Below are 26,271 nucleotides of genomic sequence, written 5' to 3' on the forward strand. Positions count from 1 at the left end.
CGTTGTCATGATGGAATAACCAGTCACCTGTTTGACACAAATTAAGATGTGTTTTTCTTAAAATAATGATGCCCCCTTTTAACCCTTCCAAATAAAATCCCAGTCAACATGAGTTCATCAATGGCTTGATTAATTTTCTGCATTTTTTTCATCAGTTCGGGTGGCAGAAAGACTTCTGGAACTCGCTTGATCATCAATTGACATTTTACTTTGTTTAATATGGGAAATCCATTAGCAAACTTGTATTTTACTCATGGCAGATTCCTTGTAAGCTGTATTTTTTCTCAAAATGTTAGTGTAAATCAAATGCTACTTTCCCCGGCAAAATAACTGATATAGAAGGGTTCTGCAAACATTCACCTAGTGCGTGCCCGCGAGGGGCGGCGGCACGCATCCTCCGACCTTTTCATACCCCCACTATCCACGTCGGCGTGGAGTTGATTTTATATAGTGTGGCGAGCCCGAAGCGCGGCGAGCGGACGCGTAATACCTGTGAAGTAATGCACGTCCCTTCACGGGGCTCGCTGCGCTCGCCACGCTTCGGGCGCGGTGGCTCGCTGCGCTCGCCACACTATATAAAATCAACTTCACGCTGACGTGGATAGTGGGGGTATGAAAAGGTCGGAGGACGCGTACCGCCGCCCCTCACGGGCTCGCTGCGCTCGCCACTTACATAAATATAGACCAATTTGTTGATACCTACAGTACCGTACATTTCAGTTCATCACAGTCATTTCATTTCCTAAACTGTCCTAAATAAACACTGCTGTGTTTTACAGAAATCTTTTCCAAAGTTTTGTATGAACTGAAAACTTTTTTTCTGACTTGTGCCTGTCAGGGAAAAGAAAGCCAAGGTGTCATGGATTAAACAATATGATACATCCCTATACATTTTTGGCAGTATAAATTTAGTGGCAATTGAAATTAAAAATGCAACAAATTAGAACTTGCTGTCAGCAGCTGGAACAAAGGACTGGGACCAGCTACGTGTATATTTTTTCATTCAATACAAAAACTGAGTCTATTCCCAGAACTGCATACCATTTACATACCCAAATGTTATTGTTATCTAAAAATTTAATTTCATTAGTTTTTGTTTTTCTATGCATTGTTTGATTAATCTGAGGCACTCAACCCCTCTTCCGTCTCCTTAGAGGATCACGTCTTTGCGTAAGAAGCATTTTCGCTATTATTATATTCACAGAATAATTAGCTAATAGAAAAATTTCCACCTGAGTAAAGTTGTTTCTTTTGTTTATTATTTTTGTTCTTTTTCGAAAAATCTAATTATGCTCTTTAACATATTCATAGGTTGCTAGTATTATTATGTAAAAGAAAATTGTCTGTGTTTTTATTATGTTTTTATTATTTTTTGTTCAATTGCACTATATGCAAGATACTGGTTTCCACCAAGTAAATCAGACTTGATTGCGTTGTTCCTGGGCTTCTTATTTTCATTGTCCGCTGAGGAACATCATTACTCCCATTGTGTCAAGTGTTCATTGAGAGCTGGTAAGAGGAACAAAGGAAAAGCGTGACATACTGTATCAGAAGAAGTTTGACATCTCTGAGAGCAATATCTCTAATTTGATAATGCAGTGAAACCATACTTGCCTACCCTCCCGGAATGGCCAGGAGGCTTCCAAAAATCGGGACCCCCTCCTGGCCCCCCGGGAGAGTGGGCAAGTCTCCTGCATCGCCCCTGCACCCCACTTCCCCTCTCACCAAATGCTCCACTTCACTCAATGGCTCCTCTAGAGGACCATCTGCTCCCCTCTGACACCCATTGCCTGCCTTTATCACCCTCTACTTCCCCCTGTCATAAACGGTTTCCTATTATATTTGTATTTTCCTTTCTGTACTGTAAAAACAGTCATCTGTAATGCTCTCTGAACTGTAATTGAGATGCAATCTGTATTGTTTGGTGTTCATATTGCATTCCACAGTGTGGCATACTGTATTATTAACTATGCACCTGGCCCAACCATTTGCAAGTTCCACACCTCTCTTTAAAAATATAGCTGCCCTGTGACAGTTATTTTAAAAGAAATAGGAACACATTACATAAAATGAACTAGCATAGGTAATGCTATGTACTAGTAGGATAAATACACGTAATAATATGTAGAAATAAAAATGCATGCTTGTACACCTAGGGAGTGATTCTGGTTGACTCAGTATGCTGCGAAGCTTGCAGGTTACCGAGTCCCAGAGAGCCTGCCCTGCCGGCCCAGCAAATACCAACCGCTCCCCTACCCGCCGTGTTTTCACAACACATTCCCTCGCATGTGCCCACTGCTGGAGAATCCATTCGATTGTCGCGGACCAGCTAATGATTTGTCCAGGGCCCGCAAATATAAGACAGCAGAGACTGAATTATATTTGCGGGCTTCCAGCCAAAGACAGGGCACACCCCCGGCAAAACGCCACAATTTACATGGGAACACCGCACCTCCCACGCACCTCTCCCCTCAGCACTGCGAGTGCGATGCTGACAGTGCAGGTCGGTGAGGGCGCTCGCGCAGAAGTCCTGCACATGCGCATTTGCGCATGGGCAGAACTTCACCATCAGTCCACCATGCGAACCCCCAGTAACCAGAATCAGGGCCCTGAGGTAGAGCATTAACACTAAAATCATGGCATTTAATAGAAAAATCACATCACTCTCAGGGCTGCAAAGGTGGAATTTTTCTATTGCCCGGAAGTTCACTTTCAAAGCACAGAAAATAGCTATAATACAACTACTATAGCCCCCGGTTCAGCATGCGTCAGTTCCAGGCTTTGTGGTCATTAATGCGTAAGCAGCTGAAGGTGACCTTCTGTGAAGCTCGCAGAAGCCAATTCAACCTGCCCCTTGTTTTAAATCCAGATTATTAATAGTGTTGTAATTTTCATTTATCTTCTTAATTATACTTATCGTCTAAGTCAACAATGCTGCTGTCCCCTGGGTCACTATGGTGATGCAGTCAATTTATATTAATGTCTTCTTAAATGATACAGTGACAGTCTGAAATGACTGCAAATAGGACATGATCAAACTGCACACTTTCTGCGAGGGGCCGGAAGAAAGAGGATGGCTCTAAATCTTTTATCAAGGTAAACCTGATTACAATGAGAGAATAGTTGGGGAACGCAATACATTTATACATTTATAAACCAAATTTCTTTAATAGACTGTAAGATCTATGCACAGTTTTTACAACTTACTCACAACATATCGGGGCTTCCCTTTTAGAACTGGCCCATCCCGGGGCATTCTGTTATGTTAAATCACGAATAAGGGCGATGACAAGAGGGAAAGGGAAGGTATAAACTACCCACGCCAGGGCCTGTTTATGCTAATAGTATCTGGTCACATAACATCTCTAGGGGTCTGATACGCACAAGGGATGTGTGGTTATGCCCCTTGGTTGGCCTTGCACCTTAAATTTAAGGGCCATGTACAAATTACACTTATAGGGTGTTCATGTCCACATATGTGGACATAGACACAAAAAAGTAAAAAACTCATGTCGATCATTCATGTTGACCATGCAGGGCCGGACTGGCAATCTGGCACTTCTGGCAAATGCCAGAGGGGCCGATGGCCAGTTGGGCCGATTTCTTGCCCTAGCGCCTCCCGATCAGTGCCGCTGGAGTCCAGGAGAGAGGGAGGCATAACATGCTGCTTATCCCCTCTCTCCTGCAAGCCGGGAGAGGCAGCGCATGCATGTGCAGCACTTGTGAGCGTGTGCCCGACGTGTGCACGTGCGCGAAAAAGGTAGAGTGCGTGCAAAATGCCAGGGCCGATTCAGCGGCCCAGTCCGTTGCTGTGACCATGTCTATGTCAACCATAAGCTTGTGTGGACCTTTTCTCAATGTCAACCGTTGGTATTTTTACCATTTCAAGATGTCACTGTCAACCATGTCACCCATGTCACCGTCAACCATTATTGACCTAGTGACTGTCGACCTAGCCATTGCCTACCATTTTTACCAAAACTTTCTAATACCACTAGTGCCCTTCCAAAATGATGAATCGGACCGTGGGGGCCACAGGTAATAACAATAGAGATTAACTGTTTTTTTTTTTGCAGGTGAACTAATGGACCAATGAAACTCTGTGATGACTTAATAATAAGGCTCTAATGTGGTACTGACATTTGGCTAACCAAAGTCCCAGCATACCCTGGCATCCAGGTCAGTCTGGGATGTTTAGTCCAATGGTAAATAAATGCTGTAGGAAAGCAAAAATTACAGAGGGCTAATGTAACTATAAACCCCAGAGCAGGCAACTTTGGTGTAAATTTACTAAAGCTTCTAAAATGAAAAGATGGGATGTCTATAACTGTCTAGGATGCATTAGGGATATGATAGACATAAATCTGATGGTCGCTAAGGGCAACATCACCTCTTTTCATTTATAGAAGCTTTATTGAATTGACACCTTTACAACTAAATCAGCCTATAATTTTGTTGAGATGGAGGGGTGTGGTATAACACCCCGACAGTCGGGATTCCGACAGTCATTAAAAAGATGTCGGAATTCCAACTGCGGGGACTCAGTCGGGGGAGTGCAACGAAGCCCCTTGCGGGGTTGCTTTGCTCGCCACGCTGCAGGCACGGTGGCTTGCTACGTTTGACACCTATTTTATTCTCCCTCTATGGGGATCGTGGACCCCCACAAGGGAGAATAGCCACTGGCCGTGTTTCAGGCTTTTAGCAGTCGGGATTCCGATGTCGGTGCAATGACTGTCGGAATCCTGGCTGACGGTGAGTCCTCCGGCACCCGAGATGGAGTGTTTTCTGGCATATAGTGGGTGGGTGGCTTTTAAACTGCCTCTTTACTTCATAAATCTCTCTCCCTTCTTCCACTTTTTGTTGTACGTCATTTGACGACTACATGAGTGGCAAAGATCGGCAGACCAGCAGCTAACTTGATGTACTAGTGCCATTCGTTCCCTATGTATATATATATATATATATATATATATATATATATATACTGTATTGTAGGATAGTATTTTTGGTTGTACTATTCAATTTCATTCACTAAAGAAACTCCTTCACTTCAAGTAGCAATTCCAGCAAATTACAATTGGCTCAGCTTGTACCTTCTTTTACAGACTGAAATACATGCACAATACTTAATACAAATGCTATGCTTATGCTACAATGTAAATCAAGAGTAATATAGAGGGAATATTGGGCCTACATATGAAAAAGAGAATCTGAGTAACATCTTTGAATGATTCCTACCTTATTCTGTCATCCGAATATGGTTAAATATCATGTGTTTAATCAAATGAACAAAAAAAATTGCGCAATTATCAGTCACCGATTCCAGTAATTTCTGTAAGACCTTTTTTGAAAGCGAGACATTGGTAAGGCCGTCTTCCGTCAATGTTCATTCTGTCTTCATATAATAAATGACAGGGGCACCATGCTTGATGAATGTACTTAAACAGGAAAGATTAGGGGCAGGATATTCTAAAATCCGTGACCCTGTATCGCCAGGCACCACATTCTAAATAACCGCATATGCTCTAACATATGCCATTATTAACGCAAGGGTCAGCTCTTGCGATAAGAGCTGTCCCTTGCGATGCGGCCACAGTACTGGACTTCCTGGTCAGAGACCGGGGAGTCCGTCTATGCACGCGCAGAGCACGGCGCTGGCCGCGGGGAATGCTTAGAGGGATCTGTGATGGATCCCTCACACGGTGGGCAGATATTACCATGGTGTGGCATACATTGCTATGGCTGACCCTTGAGGAAATATGTTTATGCACAGAAATTGCCATTGGGACTGTTGAGAAACCACTATGCTGTTATCTATGCTCTAGCTTGTTGATATGTATATTTGTATGAACTACCTACTGGCTAATTTAATAAATTATATAAGCCACTTGCAGTATGGTCTTCCTGTACATATATTACTGTAGATATATTATTTATATAAAAGTACATAGAATTCCTCACATGCATTTTATGTCCCCCACCATTCCCTTCAGACTACCTCAGACTTTATTTATTTATTAACAGTTTCTTATATAGCGCATACATATTCCGCAGCGCTTTACAGAGCATAGTTATTAGCAAAAACACATAACTAATTACAGCACAAGACAGTTTAGGACAAATACATGGTTAATATGGATAGTTGCATCAGTGGACAGGGCACTGAAGCAAGCATCAGGGTGGCAGAGGTTTATATATTCTAAGAAAGGCACATGAGGAGAGATGGCCCAGCTCGTGAGAGCTTACATTCTAAAAAGGGAGGGTTAGACAGACAGGGGTGACTTTCATTTTAAATGCCCATCAAATCTCCCCACATGCCAAGGGCTCAACTACCTTAGGTGCAGGAGGTGCAGCTGCTATGGGGTCCAGAGCTGAAGGGGCCCATCTTCACTGTTTAAGTTACATGTGTAGTATACATTTATCACCATTGGTTGCTATATAAGGGCCCTTATCAACTTTTGCTATGGGGCCTAGAAATATCTAGTTATGCCCTTGCCACACGCCTCCAGATCTCCCTGAATATCAAAGGCAGACATACGAAGTGGAGGGAAGGGACAGACAGGCAGAATCTTCTCTGTCAAGGAAAAGCCCTTACATGGTGTAGAAGGAAAACTGTCTCCAAAAAATATATATGATGAAAAATCATGCAGCCATTACACAGGTATAACTTTTTGGAAATTAATCTCTCTATATAGCTACTTAGATACATTTTAAATTTGAATGTCACATGTATGACTCCCCAGGCTCCCCAGACTCCCCAGGCTCGGAAAAGTTATTGAGAACAACTATAAACCCGCCTGTCATCCCCTGATATTTATGATCCATTCCAGTCAGGATTCAGGAGAAGACACAGCACTGAAACAGCCCTGGTAAGTGTGCTTAATGAGGTGACTGTTTAATCTTAATCCTTCTGGATCTCTCAGCAGCTTTTGATACCATGGCATGGACAGTGGCGTAACTAAGTTTTGGGCGCCCCCCCCCCCCCCGCCGTTAGGGGGGGGGGCGCCCGCCCCCCCCGCCGCCCCGCCGCGCACCCACAATCCTCTGCAGCCTTACCTATCGCGCTGGTCCTGGCGGCTCCGTTCTTCTTCTGCTGAGGACCACCACAAAATGGCAGCCCCCATACAGCAGACAGTTTCAGAGAACAGTGTGCTATATGGGGGCGGCCATTTTGTGGTGGTCCTCAGCAGAAGAATGGAGCCGCCGGGACCAGCGAGATAGGTAAGTCTGCGGGGGGATTTGGGGGGGGGGGTGTAACTATAGCACCGCAGCCCCCGGTGCCCCCACATGCACAGCGCCCCCCCCCCGCGGTGGCGGGGGCTGCGGTGCTATTGTTACACCGCTGGGCATGGACCTTAATATTCTAATTCAGCGCCTGAAAAACTTCTGTGGGTTGGATGGCGCAGTTCTTAGCTGGTTCACATCATTTCTCACTGGTAGGTCACAAACAGTTTCATCTGGATTGTATCACCAGTGCCACTTCCATGTGGTGTCCTGCAGGGTTCCATATTATCTCCCATGCTTTTTGCTGTTTACATGCTGGAAGATACACAACTATACCTGTCCTTTGCTCCAGGTACTGAAAACCCAATAACAATCCTAAATGGCTGTATATCTGAGCTTCAGGAGTGGATGAGTTCCAGTTGGCTGTGACTGAACCCTGATAAGACTGGGGTGTTTATGATATGTCACAGGACAAGACTGCAGAAGAGCCAACCAACAAGACTTATGCTTGGGGGTGCAGAACTTCAAGATTGGCTTATTGACTTTCAAAGCTCTACATGACCAGGGCCGAAGGTACCTGAAGCAGATTCTGATCCCTTATTGTCCCACTCGATTACTACGATCGGTTGATGAAAGACTACTAACAGTACCCAGAATTTCCCTGAATTCATCTGGGGGTTGAGCTTTCAGTGCTGTGGCTCCAACTCTGTGGAACTCACTTACCCGCTCAGTTCAAGAAGCTTCCACTCTGGAAACATTCAAAATAGACTCACGACTTTCCTGTTCACACAAGCATTTCACTAATGTCCCTTGTTAAGCTTGTTTTGTATTTTGTGCTGTAAAAGGCTAATGCAAGCATTTTGAGTCCTATTAGGAGAAAAGTGCTATATAAATAACATCATTATTATTATTATTATTATTATTATTATTATTATTATTAGTCACTACATAAATAATTACTACGAAACATGCATTTTATAGCATAAGTTGTTACCTTTTAGCTAAAATGTACTTTAAAAATAATAGTTAAAATAGCATTAATTTAATCTTGTATGTTTTACCATAGTTACAAAATTGAATTTGAAGTATTATAATTAATGTCTGTAGCATATGTTACAGAAAGTTTTGTTTTAAAATATATGTATAAAAAAGTCTTCAATTTGGTATTATGTTTTATAGACAGTATCTGCAGTATGGTACATTTGTAATTATAGAGAGCGTTTACTAAGGCAACAGATGGCAGTTATGGTCAAAAACGATCTTCATTTAATATTTACTGTTCTTACAAAGTGTTATTTTAGTGCAGTAGGTACTGGTAGGCAGGGCACCAGCAGACTGTAATCTTGGTAGCCTGGGTGACCAGCAAAGTAATAATTCAGGCAAAGGAGTATCAAACAAGCGGTGGCACTTGGCAGTACTTTAAATAATGACAAAACTTTATGGTATCAAACCAACGTTTCGAGACAATAAGCCCCTTTTTATAGGGTTCTGTACACCTTAAAAAGGGGGCTTATTGACCCGAAACCCTGGTTTGATACCATAAAGTTTTGTCACTATTTAAAGTCCTGCCGAGTGCCGCCGCTTGTTTGATACTCCTTTGCCTGAATTATTACTTCGCTGGTCACCCAGGTTACCAAGATTCCCTTTGGGGTGAGTGACAGTCTGAACTCCATATATATAAAAGAAAGAAAAAATCATAATATTTAACCTGTCCAAAAGAACCTTAACAGATCCTGAAATGTCGGTTCTCAACAAAGGACTATCATTTGTCCCGACCTACAACTCAGACCCCTTTGATGACCAGATTGACCTGTACCGGTTTGGACGAAAACTGAGATTAAAAGAACACTTTGGCAGTGACACAACTATCCCTAAACATGACTACACACTGCACAAAAAGAGCACCTATGATCCCATCTCCTACAACCCAGCAATCAAGAGCTTCAGAAATTGCAAATCAATTCTATGCATTCCAAACCATCAAAGATACAGAGAAATCTGACTTTGGCTGAGAATCAAGCGCGAAAGGACCTCAGCAAGTATACGGACATCGTAATCCGTTGCGCGGACAAAGGAGGAGGAATCGTTGTACAAGATACAACAGATTATAATAAAGAGATCTATCGTCAACTGTCTGATGGACAGACCTATCGTGAACTTCCCAAAGATCCCACATCTACATGCAAGCAGCAACTAGATACATTTCTGTCAGAAGCTGTCTCCACTAATGTCATTCTGGACTCCATCAAAGCATCATTAACTGTAGACTTTCCTAAAGTCTCGCTCATCTACACTCTACCCAAGCTACATAAAAATGCCAGCAACCCCCCTGGCCGCCCCAATATTAGCTGCCAGGGATTCTCTGTATTATACAACGGCCCAATTTCTGGACATGTTCCCCCAACCCATCGTAAGACAAAATACGTACCTCAAAGACACCAACACCCTATTGGTATGCTTACCAGCACAAAGGTTACTTTGTACCATTGACGTTGTATCATTGTATACAAGCATCCCCCATCATAGAGGGCTGATTGCCGTACAGAGAGCGGTTCAGGGCAGTGGTCTGTACAATGGTCCTGACAGCAATTTCTTTACTGAACTTCTTGATTTGACACTTACAAACAATTACTTCTTCTTCGATAATAAATTCTTTATTCAGCAATCCGGGGTTGCCATGGGATCATGCGTAGCTCCAAGTGTGGCAAAAATATTTATGCACGATGTAGAACGTGATTTGTTCTTCACTGATCCAGACATTTCCTCCAAAATCAAGGCCTACTTCCGATACATCAATGACATCTTGGTCATCTATGAGGACACTCAAGAATCATTCAATAAGTTAATGGAAGAAATCAACCTCAAAGACCCCGACATCAAATTCACCAGCCAATCCAGCTATAAAGAGATTTGCTTTCTAGATGTTCTAATAAGCCAAACCAGTGACAACTGCCTCACTACCAAAGTTTACCATAAACCGACTGATAGAAATACATTACTATCAGGTAGCAGTTTCCATCCTCCAGCATCCAAATGGGCTCTTCCCTACTCACAATTTCTAAGAGCAAAACACATTTGTACTTCTTTTGATGATGCAGATCGCGAGATAACTGCCATGATGCAAAAATTCAAAGTAAGAGGCTACCCAAAGCAATTACTACAGAAAACTAAAGAAAAAGTTCTCGCACTTGACAGAAATGAACTGTTGAGACCCAAAGAGAACCATGCAATAAAAGATTGCATGGTGTGGACACAATTCTATACCACTAACAGCAACAAACTGATGACTGAAGCTAAGAAGATATGGCCAATTATCAACACGGATGTCAATCTCCCAGCACTAAAAAAACCACAGACTTCGCGACATGAAAAGCAAAGTCGCAGATATCGAAGGGCGAAATCGTAGGAACAACGTAAGATTGATCGGCCTACCAGAGCGAGAAGAAGGGCATAACCCAATTAAGTTTCTGGAAAATTGGATAACAGGAGAATTCGGCAGCGAATCATTCTCAAAATTCTTCTCGATCGAAAGGGCCCATAGAGTTCCCTCCAGACCCCTACCCCCAGGAGCCCCACCGCGGACAATCATAATGAAGCTGCTACATTTCACGGACAGAGATGCGTTGCTCCGTCTGGCTAGAGAAAAGGGGCCGATTGCATATAATGACTGTCTTTCTTCCCCGACTTCGCCATTGAGATCCAAAAAGAAAGGGCCAAATACATCGAAATAAAGAGAAAATTAAGGGACAAAGGCCTGAAATACTCTATGTTATACCCCGCCAAATTGCGAGTGGAGGCAGAGGGTGAAACTGTCTTCTTCCTCTCCCCGAATGAAGCAGCCAAATGGATCGATAAATGGGCCCCAGGGGCACATCAGCTCGCCAGCACATAACCCCTTAAAGTTATAACTAACCCAGGGAGCTCACCGCACGTTGGTGGCCAGTAGTTAAAGCCCCACCAGACGAGGTGGTAGCAGATGGGTTGGGAGATAGATACGCCAAGGGGGGGTTGGTGTATAGGGAGGGGGTGGGAGAAAGGGGGGTTTGTGTTATGTTGTATGTTGATGTGTACATTTTTGACATTATCTATGCGTGCCGTGGCGGCAACACTGGCCAATGGCGAAAGCCCGTTTAAAACTCAGCAAGCAGGAAAACAGCGATTAAATAAATGTTTTAGATGCCTTTCCAACCCGGGGTGATTAAGTTGCTGTCTTGGAACGTCCGGGGGGTAAATGATAAAGTTAAAAGGTCTCTTGTCATTAATCAACTGCGACAGTACAATGCAGACATCCTCTGCCTGTTAGAGACCCACTTGGTAGGAGGGAAAGTGATGGCACTGAAAAAGCCCTGGGTTGGCAACGCATATCACTCAATATTTACCTCTTCATCAAGGGGAGTTTCATTGTTGGTAAAGCGTACATTAGCATTTATATGTAATAGGATAAAAATTGACAATGCTGGGCGATATGTGTTTATTGACTGTCAAGTTAATAACAAACAGCTAGTGATCCTTGCGATCTATATTCCCCCCCCCCCCTTTTTCTTTTGATGTTCTTGTAAAAGCAGCCGAATTTTCAGCAGTGTCTCCCCTGTCCCCTGTCATCTGTATGGGTGATTTTAACAACATAATGGACCCAAGAGCTGACAGGTGGCGGAGTGACCCACAGGGAGTGATAAAGGGAAATAAAGGCTTCGATCAATTCTTAAGAAACCTCGGGTGGGTGGATATCTGGAGGGAAAAAACCCCAAATGGGGTACAGTATTCCTGTTTCTCCTCCTCCCATAGGGCTTTTTTGCGCATTGATCTAATTTTTATATCCCAGAGTTTAATTCCACAGGTTGTCGGGATTGAATATAAACCTAGAGGGATCTCCGACCATTCTCCGGTAGTAATCGAGCTAGCAAATGGGCACGACTCAGGACAGGGCTTTTGGAAATTTAAGGCGGGTTGGCTAAAGGGGATGGACGATGTTGAGACCCTTAAAGATCAGTGGGGGGAATTTTGGAAGCTGAACAGGGGGTCAGCAGCACCAGAAGTAGTATGGGATACCCTTAAAGCCTATATACGAGGTACTCTTAAAAAAAAAATCGCCGAGGTAAAGAGGGGGAGTAGGGCCTTGATTGGGGCTAGGGAAAAAGAATGTGAACTCCGAGAAGCCCGATATGTTAGGGAGGGCACCCCTGAAACTTATGCTGTATGGCAAGAAGCACTGGCGACTTGGCTAAACACCCTGAAAGAAGAAAACATTAAAATAATGTCTTACCGGGCTCAGAACAATTATGTTGGGGCAGATAGAGCGGGGAAATATATGGCTTACTTGGCACAAGCCGAGAAGCCATCCAACTGCATAAGTCATATTAAGGATGAAAAAGGCAAAATATTAAACATGAAACAAGAAATGGGAGAATCCTTTAGAGAGTACTTCTGCCAGATTTACGCCTCTAGATTAGGCCACACCCAATGTGAAATTATGGAGTATATGAGCAAGGTGGACCTCCCGTCACTGAGTATGGAAGACACACTGAGCCTCGAATCTCCCCTAAGCTTAGAGGAAGTGAGGCAAGCAATAAAACAGTTACCTGGGGGTAAAGCCTCCGGCTTAGATGGAATACCAGCTGAAATTTACAAAAAGTATAGCGACACTCTGGCTCCCCTGTTCCACGAGACACTAAGTGAATGTTTTGAAGCTGACACACTTCCAATCTCGATGTCGGCAGCAAACATAATAGTTCTCCTGAAGCAGGGGAAAGATCCCACAAATAGAGATTCATATAGACCCATCTCCCTTTTGACCGCTGAATATAAAATACTAGCTAAGATCCTAGTGACTAGATTAAATAAACATATCCACAAAATCATTCACCCGGACCAGTCCGGATTTATGCCGGGTAAATTGACGGCCCAAAATCTACGCAAATTATTTAGCCACTTGCAGATATCAAGTAAACGGGCTGGAGATGAGGCAATAATTTCGCTGGACGCAATTAAGGCATTTGATGCCATCGAATGGCCGTATCTCTGGACGGTATTAAAAATGTTCGGACTGGGTCCAAATTATATTAAGTGGATTAAATTATTATATCAAAATCTGACCGCAAGAATAACAGTAAATGGATGGACTTCTCCACCATTTGCGCTTGCTAGGGGCACAAGACAGGGGTGTCCTTTATCCCCCCTGCTATTCGCTATGGCAATTGAGCCCCTGGCTTGTGCCCTTAGACAACACCCGGTCATTAGGGGATTTAAAGTCAGAGACAATAGGGACATTGTGTCGCTTTATGCGGACGACTTGTTAATTTACCTGTCTAACTACTCCCAACATCTCTCTTTGGTTCTGAATCTCATCGAGGCTTTTGGAGATTACTCCGGGCTCAGAATAAATTGGAGCAAGTCCTATATACTACCAATTGAGAGAAGAGACGACCCCCCGCCCCCTTTTGCCCACCCTTTAAAGTGGGTTACGTCCTTTAAATATTTGGGGATCTGGGTGTCCTGTGACCCCGAGAACTTTATTCATCAAAACGTTCAGCCCCTAATTGTTCTGATGGGGGAAAAATTTAAATCTTGGAGAAAGCTTCCGTTAACTATGACGGGCTGGGTCAACCTCATAAAAATGGTTATACTCCCGAAATTTTTATATGTTATACACCATGCCCCCATAATACTTTCAAAGACACTCTTTCGGAAAATCAACAGTATGATTTCCACATTTATCTGGAACAGTAAACGTCCGAAAGTTCGGTTGAGCGTTTTGATGAATGAAAAAGGGGATGGCGGGCTGGGACTGCCCGATTTCAGGAAATATTATATTGCCGCCCAGCTGGCTCAGTTAAAAGGCTGGTTTGGAGATCAACATGACAGCGAATTAGTGGCAGCATTGGTTAATATAACGAGCCCTATGACAAAACCACTTAATAAACTATTACAAGGCCATACAACTTCGACCGATCCACCCTTGGTGACTCAATAGATAACTATCTGGAAAGAGGCAAATAAGTTGATCGGGTGTAAGTTGTTGGACCCAGAGTATCCCCTGGACGATGGGAAATCCATAAAGGGATTAAAAGGACTCCAAATCCGGACAGTCTGGTATCCATATTCAGTGACGGCGGTTAGCCAGCTATATGGGCATGCAGGTTTTAAAACGTTTCAGCAATTATCGGCAGAATTTAAGGTTCCTCGGACATATTTCTTCCGCTACCTGCAGTTAAGATCAGCGATATTGTCGCACATACCCAACCCCCATCCAATCTTTAAAGAATCCCTGTTAAAAATAATGTTAAAAACCCTAGCTACCCCTAAACTAGTGTCCAAGTTATATAAAAAAATTATTAGCACAGATGTCAGTAATGACCTAAGCTCCCTCCAAACTAAATGGGAGGAAGACATCGGCCTAATAAGTGATGGTGAATGGGTGTTATCAATGTCCTCCCCCTCTAAGGCCACTAATTCGCTGCGCAACCAGCAAGTTCAGCTATTTGTCCTACATAGGTCATATCTTTCAATGACTCGTATGGTAAAAATCGACAAAAATAGGTCTGACATTTGTCCCAAATGCAATAATGAACCCGGTACCTATATTCATCTGCTCTGGAGTTGTCGAATATTGGCTGTGTACTGGGAGGGAATTATCCAGATAATATCCGATTCGGGGATTGGAAGGGAAACCCTCACTCCTAAATGTTGTTTACTGGGGATAGTGGACAACGGGAGTCTAAAGCCTGAAGAAAGACAGTACGTAATAAACATGTGTTCACTAGCAAAGGTCATATTGGCCAGAGTGTGGTTGTCTAGCAAGGGTCCAGAAATTGAGAGTTGGAAGGCGCTTGTAAATTACACAATTAAATGTGAGAAAGCAGTGCACCTAAATCGTAATACTATAGAGAAGTATGAAAAAATATGGCACCATTGGATCACCTCCATACATTGGAGAAACGACACGCCTATGCACAATAACTAAAACGATACACATAGATAAAAGAATATGCACTTGGTCTAAAATAAGTAAACACTAGTATACAGGATAATAACATAATAGTTATGTTCTATTTTTGATCAAACACTGAGGAGAATTACCCACCTCAATCACTATTGCACTTTTTTCTCGTAGGTAGCTAAAAAAAAAAAAAAAAGTATGCTATGCCCCTTCCCCCCACCCCTATGCCCTTCCCTTCCCTCCTAGGTTAGATAAAATGATAATTAAGGTTACATAATACTATAAAATAAGGATAATGAGTTGATAGCTAAGTCATATTCTTTGACTAAACACTGAGGAGAATTATCTACCTCTAACACTATTGCACTTTTTCTGTAGGCAGCTAAAAGAGTAGGCCTTGCACTCTACCCTCCTCTCCTTTTCTTCCTCCCTCTTCCCCACTATGCTAGACAAAATGGTAGACAAAATGGTAAGCATAATAACACATTACCTTATAATGGGCTGGTTGATATAACTGAGCAAGGTGTATAATTATGTATCGGGTTAGTAGCCAGAGGAGTGTGCCGCCACAAATTAGAGTCCCTGTGGGCCTCTGCCACAACGTAAAGGACAAGGACATTGTAGCAAAGATTGTAGAACAATGTGGTGGTCGCCATAATAGATCCGCTTTTTGAGATGTTGTAATGTACACAGTATGTATGTCTGTTTTGTTTCTTTTTAATTGTATGTATGTTCTTTTTCTAATGCAAAATAAAAAAATTAATAAAAAAAAAAAAACAAAAAAAAACACAGACTCATGCATCCATACAAGCGCAGCAAAAATATCAAAGACTTGATTGTCCACAATGATGTGTCCAACCTAAAAGACAATGTGGCCCCCACATTTCTACAACGAAAGAATGTCAACTATAGATGCCTAAAATGCGTGACATGCAGTGCGCTAGAGATTGGTGATACATTCCTACACCCAAGGACAGGAGCCAGATTACCTATACGATTCCCCCTTACCTGCAGTATCCAATTTGGGGTTTATTATATAAAATGCCCTTGTGGATTACTTTATGTCGGTAAGACCATTAGACAATTTAAAGAATGGATCGCCCTACACAAATCAAACATCAAGCAGCTTTAGGCAGCAAAGGCTCAGATCAGCCAGTTGCCAGACATTGTAAGGAACACAGACACACCATACCCAATCTACGATATAAAAGGTTTGACTATGTCCCCCCCAGTGTGCGCGGTGGCGACAGAGGTAAAACCCTGCTCAGACTGGAGGCGCGTTGGATACACAGACTTGGAACAGTTAAACCGAACGGCCTTAATGAACTGCAACCCATGTCCTGCTTTCTGTAAATTGTCTTGTCCTCTTTCCATTACCATTTCTCATGCTTTCCCATGTTCCCTCTTACATGCATGTATAGTTGTGGCATCAGTTTTTGCATTTGGTTCTTCTCTTTCAAATTGTCTCCAGATGCGGTCGCACTGCACACATCCACTGTATTGTACAGACTCCCCGATGTGTGTGCGCCAATGGCTGGGTGCCGGCTGGCTCGAGAACCTTCGCACAGCGGGACTTGTACCTGCTAGACATTATGTGATGTTGTGTTATATATATGTTATCCGCTTTGCATTAACATCATGGGACTGTCTACTGCATATGCCGCATGGTTTCATCATGCAATAATACCAGATCTACGTGATATTTAACCCGATGCGTTTATCACATTTATGATACATATTTGTTGTTCTTTTTATTGTAGATGCAAGCATCACCTGTTCATAGTCGCCACATCCCCATGTTAGACCAGTGTGTGCACAGTCGAACACACGCTTATCAGCGTCCCACTAATTTTTACACTCCTATTGTATCTTGGTTACCTAGGTAACCCTTTTCACAGATCGGAACACGCCCCCACATGGCCCTGCACTGCTTACTTTCTGATGTCATCAGTTCCACGACGACAGTTTGAACAGTGATGGTTGCACACGAGTTGCTGTCTGTACAGATCACTATAAATGTAAGTACTTTTGATTCAGCCACATGTCTTGATAAAGGGCACAGAGCCCGAAACGTTGACACACATCCCCTGTGTTGGTATCTTTTCTTCATGTCAACCTTAAGCTTATGTCAACCTTTTGTCATTGTCGACCTAAGGTATGCCGATCATCTTTCAGGTGTTGTCACAGTTACTGTCGACCAATAGTGGTCGAAAAGTGTCTGTCGACCTACACAACGTTGACCCAGGAACTGGATCCCTGCAATATTTATTTATTTATTAACAGTGTCTTATATAGTGCAGCATATTCCGTTGCGCTTCACAATAGCTATAACCCAGGTTTTAGGTGCGATGTGAAGGGGATGTGCCTTGAGGACCGAGGTTGCGAATGCCTGCAGTAGGTGCCAAAATACAATATTCATGGGTGTCAGTAAAGGTTCCTAAAGTTTGAGGATTTCCATACATTAAAAGATTGGGTACTTTCCTAGCACGGCTCCCCCGATTTTGATCGCAGTGCATCTTATGCAATCGCATCGCATGCAATATAGCGGCATGCGATGCAATGCGATTTTTAACTGTACAAGCACCCTAATGGGTGCTTGCAATGTTAAATGCACCCCCGAGCGCGCGAGCCCGCGAGGGGCGGCGGTACACGTCTTCTGACCTTTTCATACCCCCACTATCCACGTCGGCGTGGAGTTGATTTTAGATAGTGTGGCGAGTGCACCGAGCCTGAAGCGTGGCGAGCAGCACTCGCCACGTTTCGGGCTCATATTCCGCGTCCCCTCGCATACCACTAAATACATTATGCGATGGGCGCCGTGCTAGGAAACAAGTACCAAAGATTGCATTTTAAATGACAACTGGGAGTACACTGGGGGCATGTGTGGAAAACGTTTATACATTCTTTGAGGTGGTGGCAGTGAATAAGTGTAATTCTCAGACTAGCCTTCCAAATGTTTGAGGAGCAAAGGAGGCCTATAGTAAGTACCACAGTTATGCAATATCATGCCACGTTATTGCAACACACTATTTCAATATAATTATGCAAATCCAATTAAAGCCACATCAATATATTTAAGTGTAGAGCTTGTGACCATTATTTATTCTGCCACAACTCTCATTCTCCTCTGAGGGAAAAAAAATGTCTTCTACAAATGATAGGAGTTGAAACAGCATAACAGCTGGCAAGCCACAGGTACCTTCCTCCGTTCTAGAAAATTAAGTTAAGTGGTTTTTCAAATTTCCATATGCTATTTAATCCTGAGTACTATACATCAATTTAATGTAACCATTTAAAATGTATATTTGACAGGGTGTTTTGTTTATGCCTAAAAACGCACTGTCTATATGTTTGGGTGAAGTTATTAGTGGGTGGTTTAAACATGTCCTAGAGCAAATATATCCCCAATGCTGAGGCGCCATTTAGTAACTACCTTGTCATTTTTATTGGGTAATCATTCCGTCTCGGTGCTGCTAATTAATCAGCTACATAATTACCCATTTGTGCTTAGACAGCCCTGTAATGTGTGTGCCTAGTGGGTAATTAGCCTGTTCAATTACACGGTGAGATCATGTGACTTCACAAAACTTTTTGATACTATGCAAGCTGCTTTTTATTAGTGTGGAAAACTACGGGGATTGTTTGGCTTTCCGAAGATAACTAGTGTTTTCCGGAATTGTTCTACTAAGTCTTGTGGTTTATTCTCCTGATAGTCCATGGCTGTAAATAAGGAATACTGTGCAATACTGTTAATAAGAAGACAAAACTACAGAGTAAAGTACATTTTGAATAATTAAAATTCATAGCTCAAGATGTAACGCGAATGCTTTAGCCATCTGAAAGAGGGATTTCATGGCTTAGTGAGTCAAGATGGGGTGGCTGCAGGGGTGCAAGATATTGCTCATTGATGTGGGTGATATAGGTATTCAGTGTGCGTGGGCAGCTCTCATAAACCTTGTATTGCAATCACATTGGAAAATGTTACAATTACTTTTAGGTGCGAAAAGAGGAAAAAATAAGCTTCAGTTGCAGTAAAATCCCGTCTGAAAGTCACATAGCCCCTTTTGAATTTGATTTAAATTTGTCTTATTCACCCACTTCTCAAATTCTTATCATGTTCCACCACAAAATTGTCCAGATGGCTATAAGGTCCCATACATCCAGTGGCTCTCTAAGTTGCCAATCCAGGTACTCTTCCAATCAAATGCAAGTGCAATGTGACAAGATAGAGTTGCACACCCTAATTATGCTACGAGCACACTGACCCTCCTGTGCTTGGACTGTGGCATTTTAATCCCTCCTCGTGTTCCGGTGATTCATTTTGCCTAGGCTGGCCATGGTACAGATCTGATCAATTACCACATCATGGTTGCCTTATGCATCCTGCAACCAGGTTATCTATATAGATCGGAAACAACCCTGTGGATGTATGGGATGTAAACAGATACATTTCCTGCAGGAAGTAGAACATTGCAATAGCCAGAACTTTGCCTGGGTCTACGTTCTAGTTGCCAGGGGTTACGTACTAGTTGCCTAGGGTGACATGCTAGTTTCCAGGCTTATGTGCTTGTTGCCAGGGGTTACGTGCTCATTGCCACGGGTTACATGCTCATTGCCAGGGTTTACTTGCTCGTTGTCTGGGGTTGCATATGCTCATTGTCTGGGGTTTCATGCTCATTATCACAAGGGCTACATACTCATTGCCAGGGGGTTACTGTTCAGAGCACACCAGCGCTACCGAAATATACACTTACGGGTAGCACTGCCTTCCCCTGACAAACGCTAGAGGCCTAGCGTCTGTCTTCTAGAAGAAGGCAGCCATTTTTTTTGGAGTCCGTTTATGCATATCCCATTTTATCCACATGGGATCTGCAAAGACCAGTCCCTGCCGTAGTGGCTTCCATTAGTAGGTTCATCCGAAACATCTATTGTGTTGGAGCTGTGTGCCCCCCCAGGACCCAGTGCTCCAGGCTAAAGCCTGCTCAGCCTATTGGTTGATCAGGCCCTGGCAATATCAGTATATGTGACCCTCTCTGGCAACATTTAATAGGATATACTGTACAATATATTATGATATATGCATATAGGCATACCCGTAATACCAGTATATGCATAAATACACAAACTGGGAAGAAAGAATGTCCAGCAAGCTAAATCTTAATTATCAATGGCTCTGATCTTGCCACAATTATACAACAGTTTTGAATGATGATTTCAAGGGAATTGGTGTCCACATAAAACCTTCCAGAGGCCATGATTGATGTACCTCAAACCCATTAATTGCACAATTATGCCAAATGACAGTTAGGGCGGGATGTATTAAAATACATCGCCGCCCATCGCGGCCCCCCCGCCGCGATGCTGCCGCATATGTACTAACATATGCGGCTGGCATCGCGATGCGGTGACGGAGGCCCCCCGCGATACCTGGAATGTGGTGTGCGGGGGGTCTCTGTCACCTCTCTGCCCCCTTCTGCATCCTTCACGCCGGGGACAGCTATGCAAGCTGTCCCCGGCGCCTCTTCCTCCCCCCTGCAGCCGGAAGGACGTCCGGCTGCGTCACTAGGGGGAGGAAGGTGTTACCTTCCGGGTCCAGGAGGACCTGGACCAGGTAAGAGAGGGAGGGGGAGAGGGGGGTCGGCGGGTTTTTCGGCGGAGGCGTCGGGTGGCGAAAAGAAGCCCATAGGCTTCTATAGGGTATCGCCACCCAAAGGTGGCGATACCCTACACTGCGGTGACGGTGCGGTCGGGTAATAGTACATAGGAAAATGCGGTAAAACGGGGGTTTTACCGCATTTTCCCTTTAGTACATCTCGCCCTATGTCTCCTTACACTCCTGTGGCGTGACATTCAGGAATTCTGTAAATGGATATTTGCATTCATTTAAATGGTGCCATAGATCCTGCATTACCATACAGCCAAGTGCACATTGCAAAAGGGGAGGGGCATACTGCATCATATATAACAACAGCCAATCATATAATGACCACCCATGTGTTGCTGACTGCCCTCTCCCCTTTCCACAGTTCTGCCATCAATCTGTTCAACCTCTCCACTACAGGACCACTATTAGTAGAGTTCTAAGTATCTTTAAGAATACATTTTCTATTGATCTATTTTTATGTCAGAAACAACATTATTACAATCTTGTAAGTTGTACCAAGGTTTTCATAAATATATTAAACACTTTTTTTATTTCCTCTGTTTATTTGTCACATTCCCCAGATGAAACAAAACCTTTCATGTATTTTCGTAATCGCACACATCAAGAAAAATAAAAAGCCGAGAGAAGATTAACACTTTTGTCGTTTATTTTCTGTAAACTGCTAAAATAATAATTATGTATTCACCAGTGCTCAGTAAATATTTGATGACATTCAGTCGTTCGGTTTTCTTACAAGGGAAGCAGATTAGTGGCTTTTAGTTTAATTACACTCCATAGAACCCATAAAAATATTTTTTTAAGTAAAAATAAAATGTGGACTTGCTAGACTCAGGGCAATTCAAGGTTGTTTTTTTTTTTTTTTTTTTTTTTTTTAAATTGGTCAGCATTAGTCAGGATGGAACTCTGTTGCATACCGTACTTCCTGGCTTAATGGCTGCCCCCTTCAGGCCTCAGCTGGGGCACTTTCATTGGCAGTGGTTATGATGATGCAAAGGTATAATCATAGCCCCGCCCACCAACTACACCAAGCCGCTCTGGCAGTGTGAAACAGAAAGTAGGGCTATGATCACCTGGCAACAAGTCTGGACACTTTTGCCTTGTATATTAGGTTGCAGCTGTGAGTAAGCATGTATTCCCTGCTATTTCCAAGTGCAATGATAATCTGTTAAACTATACAAGGGTAAAAAAAGCAACCACGTTTGCCCTTTTACAGTGATTGCTTAATTCGGGAGCTAAGCCACACAGTTTTTCTATGTCATTCCATGGGCGAGATTTAATTCCAGCCAAGTTCAGAGGCAATGTGAGATGTCTGCCGAACTCTGACTTTTTTTTAAAGGGGAGTTCAGCGGACATCTTGCACTGCCGCTGACCTCGGTCGGCATTAAATCTGGCATTAAATATCGCCCCTGTTGTTAGTTTGCAAAACTCTGCTGTATACAGTAGTTAGTAACATGACATACAGTATGTAGGATAAGTGTTCCAGATTTTGTAGGTCAGCAGGGTATGAGACATCAGAGGTGGGTGTCTCTGTGCACAACATTGCATCTCAGTCATTGGCACATTTTTGGTAGTCAGTATCTGCGTGCAACTGAATCAGGCCCTATAATAGGGATATATATTAAAGAATTTCCAACGGTTTAATCAACATGTGGGTTACCGTAGGTCCCATAGAGATCAGATGGCATGCTGAACGTGAGCCCAAGGAGGACAGGAAAAAAGTGTGGTATCAGACCCCGACAGTCGGGATCCCGACAGTCATTAGCCCGACATCGGGATCCCGACTGCCCAGACTCAGGCAGCGGGGGGAGCGCAACAAAGCTACGCTTGCCACCTATTCTATCCTCCCTCTATGGAGGTCATGGACCCCCACGAGGGAGAATAGCTGGTGGCCGTTGGGACCCTGAGTGTCGGGGTTTTAACAGTTGGGATTCTGACATCGGTGTAATGACTGTCGAAATCCCGACTGTCTGTCAGCCATCCGGCACCCCAAGTACAGTACTGGGAGAGAGGAATTGTTTACTTAGTATCAGGGCTGGCACCACCACTAGGCAGCTCTAAGCATTTGCCTAGGGCGCCGGCCACTGGAGGGCGGCAGTTTGAAGCAGGACCCCCCCCCTGGATGGAGGTAAGTGGCGCCGGCAGTGGCCGCAACTCCCCCCCCACCCGGAGCGACTAGGCGGCCCCCACCGCATCACCCGTTCCCCCTCCCCCCCCCTGGAGTTACTTAGAGGCACTCGCTGCATCACCCAACACCACCAACCCCGTGTGGAGCGGCCGAATAGCAGCGGCCCCACTAACCTGAGGCCTTGCACAGGCCCTGCTTAGTATAGTACCAGGGTTCCCAGAACTGTTATGGAATAGGCTAGCTACAGTATATAGTCCATTTATGTGTCCTATATGCAGGGGCAGATTAGACATTGGCCTCACAGGGAAGATTCCACATAGGCCGGCACATCTGTGAGGCCATCTATCAGCCAGTGACCTTTCTTTTTTTTTTTTTTTTTATGTGGCCCTGCCTTCCTGTCTCCCACACAAACAACCTCTGCTGGTTTACAGAGCAGAGTACCCAATGCTGCAAATACTATGCTAAGGTATAAAAGGGACAAGAGAGTGGATGCTATCTGGGGGTGTGACTGGGCTACACCGGGGGAGGGATGGGGATATCTTTGATATTTGGGTGATTATGGTAATGGATTTGTCTGCTTGATGGAGGTTTTAGGATCTGTGTTTAGTCTCAGTGGGTGGAGATGGGGGATTTTGTGAAATGTGGAGGTTTGTGGTTTGTCACAGCAGCATAAAGGTCTGAGGGTCACTAGACTGCCGAGCATATTAAAGCCAATGGCTTTCATACAGGTGTAGCTATGTATTAATCCCTTCTAATTTGGTTTTGGTACCGCCTACATTTGATTTGATGTCACCCATGTGAGGCCACTTCTAGAAATTTTAGTTCCCAATACACACCTGCCTATATGAGCACTCACAGCATTGGGATTTTGGTGAATCCTTAAGATGAGTACAGAGTAGGCGATATGTCGTCCAATCTGGCAGATTACCGGGTTACCCTAGGTCCCATAGAGATCAGATGGCATGCTGAACATCTTCTAGTGTGTACCCATCTATCACTGATGATGTGTGCACCCACATGTCCCCAGCATCAGCCTTATATGCAGGGCTGATGAGGGATGTCGTAAGCGAGGGCCATGCTGCCTAACGCTCCATCGCCTGCAGCATCAGGAGTATATGCACTTGTTAATACAGCTACCACTCTGGGTTGAGTCACTGACAATGTAAGGCTGGGGCAGTACGGATGGTGTAATGGTTAGCATTACTGCCTCACAGCACTGAGGTCATGGGTTCAATACCCAGAATGGCCCTAACTGTGCAAAGTTTGTATATTCTCCCCGTTCTTGCGTGGATTTCCTCCGGGTACTCCGGTTTCCTACCACAATCCAAAAATATACTGGTAGGTTAATTGGCTCCCAAAAAATTAACCCTAGATTGTCTGTGTGTGTGTGTACATGTGGTAGGGAATATACTGTAGATTGTAAGCTTCACTGGGGCAGGGACTAGTGTGAATGTTCAAATATTCTCTGTAAAGCGCTGCGTAATATGTATGCGCTATATAAGAAACTGCTAATAAATAAATATAGTGCGTGCCCAGATTTACCCTTTCCAGTAATTTGGGTTTATCAGCAGTGCAGACATGTTAAGCCAAATTTATAAGTGGTCTTATATTGAGTAAAAAAGTAACATAATATGGGGGTCAGCAGGTACATGATGTCAACAAGCTGCCACAGGAAGTGTTGGACGAGGCCTTTTAACCTGAAGCTCACTTACCATGTCCAGCATCACTGGATCCGAGACTGTTAGGGTCCCATAACATGTAGGTGCCCTTCAGGATCCACTGCAGTAATGCACTAGTTTCTGGTGATACGGCTCCTCCTGAATGTGTTCCGAAATTGAAATCAACCTCCCTATAAAAGGTAATGCCTGAGCACCAGAGTTATAGGCTCTAAAATCTTGCTCCAAAGTATGTTCCTGTGCACTGTCTGTGCAAGTTACTATTGATTACCTATTACTGACCTCAGCTATTTTGTATTACCTAATTCTGTTAAAACCCTGGTACTGTTCCTATCGATCCTGGTATTGGCATCATTGACTGCCTGATTTTGACCCCTTCCTGATGACTATGCTCATGTTTGGTCCAGTCTGTTAGAATTCCTTAATACCACCAGCCTGCACATTGGAGCCCAGACTGAGGCCCGGACCCTACATGTTGGGCGCAGTGAAGTTCAAATCCCCTTGGTGGATACCAATGACGCATTAGACTCCACAAAACAGTTATTAGTATTTTCCAACTTCAAGAGTATTGTCTCATCTATGTAATCTGCCTGAGAGCTGTGACAGAAGTAAGCATTGACTACTTCTGGTCTCTGTCCCAGGAAAACTCAAACATTTCAAGGTGGTGGGGGCATCATCAATGGATACAACAGAGTAGTCATTGAGGGAAATGGAACCCTCACAGCCCACAGAATAAAAATATTAGGAGATTGTGAACCGAGCCTTACAGAGAACCAATCAGCTTCTGTTATTTTTAGAGCATACTAGCTACAGTAGATGTTGACTGATTACTATGGCCACTTTATCTCTCTCTACAGTTTCATTCAGTATCCCATTGTCTTTAAATAATGAGTTCACTAAATTCTGAAGACCTGTTATGGACCACTTAAATTGCAGAAATGGTAATTGGAGAGTTGGAGGGGTGATGCTTGTTACAAATATCAGAAAAGAACTCTGAACAAAACCACGTCACATGCTAAAGCCTTGTGATACTAATCAGAACCCACAGCTTCACTAAGCTCACTAAGCCCCCTGGGGAAAAGTGGGTGTCACGTCATTGAGACAAAGGGGTGATACAGTATCATATTGCATATTCAAGTGGTTGTTGTGGTAAACAGTAGGTTGAGGCTGGTCTGCAGACACTAACGAGGCTAAGTAAAAAAAAAAAAAACCCAGCATATTCCGGAAAACAAAGGTGTTATTAATGTCCAACAATTTGTTAAGGAATGGAGAAGCATGCCAGACAGGACATGGCTAATGGTCATATGGTAGGATGGTAATATGGAACGATCAAAGGGAGATCCAATCCTCTGGATGTTGAAGATTTTGCAAGACATTTGCAGTTTGTCCTGGGTTTTTTACCATTCCAAATATATGTATTAGAAGCGATTTGTAATGAGGAGAGAAAATACCTCGTTACTGAAACAGGCAAGGTTTAAAACAGGTAGAATAATCCAAGCAACACTCTTATCTTTACCACAGATATCAGTGCAAACCAATACATTAACAGGATGTCTCAGGTGGCAAGGCTCAGTTTAATACAGTGAACCTTGCAAACAGTCACACATTACATCTTCTTCAAAACGTTGACAGGGCCCATTCTCCT

The 26,271-nt window shown here is 43.6% G+C and overlaps 2 long non-coding RNA genes across 3 annotated transcripts in view; one reads left to right on the forward strand and one right to left on the reverse strand.

The window, feature by feature from the left end:
* Window positions 1-26,271, reverse strand: part of LOC146075395 (uncharacterized) — a 95,286-nt gene continuing 69,015 nt past the window's right edge. For both annotated transcript variants that reach the window (XR_014473568.1, XR_014473567.1), the window contains one exon: window positions 1-27. This is a non-coding gene — a long non-coding RNA (uncharacterized LOC146075395). The remainder of the gene's footprint in view (window positions 28-26,271) is intronic.
* On the forward strand, window positions 3,596-17,173 carry LOC146072594 (uncharacterized). The gene is made up of 3 exons (XR_014473205.1): window positions 3,596-4,179; window positions 6,744-6,869; window positions 17,043-17,173. It is a non-coding gene; the product is annotated as an uncharacterized LOC146072594 (long non-coding RNA).

This window comes from Crinia signifera, chromosome 4 (genome assembly GCF_055691185.1).
Source record: "Crinia signifera chromosome 4, ASM5569118v1, whole genome shotgun sequence".
NCBI classification, from domain to species: domain Eukaryota; kingdom Metazoa; phylum Chordata; class Amphibia; order Anura; family Myobatrachidae; genus Crinia; species Crinia signifera.